This window comes from Enhydra lutris, unplaced genomic scaffold, assembly GCF_002288905.1.
Source record: "Enhydra lutris kenyoni isolate GAN:26980312 unplaced genomic scaffold, ASM228890v2 scaffoldscaffold41, whole genome shotgun sequence".
NCBI lineage: Eukaryota > Metazoa > Chordata > Mammalia > Carnivora > Mustelidae > Enhydra > Enhydra lutris.
Genome location: NW_019154125.1, coordinates 17,820,968 through 17,823,246, shown reverse-complemented (window position 1 = coordinate 17,823,246; position 2,279 = coordinate 17,820,968). Strand labels below are relative to the sequence as shown.

Genomic DNA, 2,279 nt, shown 5'->3' with positions numbered 1-2,279 from the left:
TTTCTATTCAATTACCATTTCTTCCCTTTTCCCTAATTTTCCCTAGCAACATGTTTCCCTTGGTTTGATAAATTGAATCCAAAAGGTTTGGAAGCTAAAGTGAGTACCAACTTTTACTGGAATAGTACTTGGGAAATGCAACTCTAGAAAAGGCAAAATTAAAAAAAAATTTTTTTTTTACTTAATCTAATTTCTTTTCAGTGTAACAGATTTCATTGTTTATACACCACACCCAGTGCTCCATGCAATACGTGCCCTCCATAAATACCCACCACCAGGATCCCCCAACCTCCCACTCCCCACCCCTTCAAAACCCTCAGATTGTTTTTCAGAGTCCATAGTCTCTCTTGGTTCATCTACCCCTCCAATTTCCCTCAACTCCCTTCTCCTCTCCATCTCCGCATGTCCTCCGTGTTAGTTCTTATGCTCCACAAATAAGTGAAACCATATGATAATTGACTCTCTCTACTTGACTTATTTCACTCAGCATAATCTCTTCCAGTCCCGTCCATGTTGATACAAAAGTTGGATATTCATCCTTTCTGATGGAGGCATAATACTCCATAGTATATATGGACCACATCTTCCTTATCCATTCATCCATTGAAGGGAATCTTGGTCCTTTCCACAGTTTGGTGACCGTGGCCATTGCTGCTATGAACATTGTGGTACAGATGGCCCCTCTTTTCACTACATCTGTATCTTTAGGGTAAACACCCAGTAGTGCAATTGCAGGGTCATAAGGAAGCTCTATTTTTAATTTCTTAAGGAATCGCCACACTGTTCTCCAAATTGGCTGCACCAACTTGCATTCCCACCAACAGTGTAAGGGGTTCCCCTTTCTCCACATCCTCTCCAACACACAAAACAGATAATCATGTCAAAAAATGGGCAGAAGACATGAACAGACACTTCTCCAATGAAGACATACATGAAAAAAATGTTCATCATCACTAGCCATCAGGGAGATTCAAATTAAAACCACATTGAGATACCACCTTATACCAGTTAGAATGGCCAAAATTAGCAAGACAGGAAACAACTTGTGTTGGAGAAAAGACAAATTTTAACTGAAGTGACTGGACAAAGTTGAGCGTTTGTTCTCAATGGAACAATGTCCTCCAGGTTAATCAGTAGGTTAATGGCTTCTCTTGGCTGGATCACATGACCCAGCATGATACTGGCATGCTCCATGGTGAGTTATTGCAGCGCTAAGTGCACAAATACCCAGCCACTTAAGCTTTCAATAAAACAAAGCATCATCTTAAACCATTTCAGTAAAAAACAATTAAAAAAATATTGCTTTTCTATTGGTCTGCTTTGCCTCTTGAAATGGCTTGGAGTGTTATTCATGACAGAAGACACAGGAGTTAATTAGTTAATTAGTTGGTACTCCACACTCCTTGGGCTTCAATACTTCCTACTCTTCAAGTCTCAGCACATTTTTGCTGAAATAATGGTATTCTTCGTTAACATCGTCATTGTCATGGGGCCAATATCCCTACGGACTGGAATGCTATAAGCAGCTTTTTTTCTGATTTCTTCAAAATCCACATCTCCAACCAAGGTGGCTTTAGCCATGATGGGATCTTGAACTCTTTTTATTTTCACATTGATCAGTGCAACGCCCTCCTTGATCATATCTGCTGTGATTGGGAATGTCTGCATCAGAGACCACAATGTCTGCAAGAACTGTATGTTTCTTCATTTCCTCTTTGGGAGTGTACTAATGAATATTGTAATAGTGGCATCACCTCCAGGGTATTCACAAGCCCCATCTATCTGTATTGGCACTGCAATGGGCATTCCAACATTTTTTGACCTTCCAACCAAAACCACATTCTTCCCTAGGGTTGGAATGTCCACTCACTTAATTATTTCCCAGACACCCCATGGGACCACTGGTAACATATTTGCTCTACATTAATTACATAAAACCATCAGCATCTTTGGAGAAACACTATTGCAGATGTTTCTTTCATCAGTATGTTCTGGAAGAGGCAGCTGAAAAAGAAGGCCATCTACATTATAATCATCATTTTTTAAATTATGTTCAGTTAGCCAATATATAATACCTCATTAGTTTTTGATGTAGTGTTCAACGATTCACAACAAGTTCTATGCAAACAAACAATAGATCAGAGGTTGAAAATTTGAGGCTGCTGGTGACTTTCAAAGCTTTTCTATGGAAAGAGGAAAACAAAATTCTTATTGGGGTGCATTGGGTAGAAGGGGAAAGCAAGACATTATATACAATTGCTATCAGTCAGAGTTTTATC

General features: G+C 39.3%; 1 pseudogene; it reads right to left on the bottom strand.

Annotated features, from left to right (window-relative positions):
- Positions 1–1,378: 1,378 nt before the first annotated feature.
- Positions 1,379–2,040, bottom strand: LOC111155409 (annotated as a pseudogene).
- Positions 2,041–2,279: the final 239 nt, after the last annotated feature.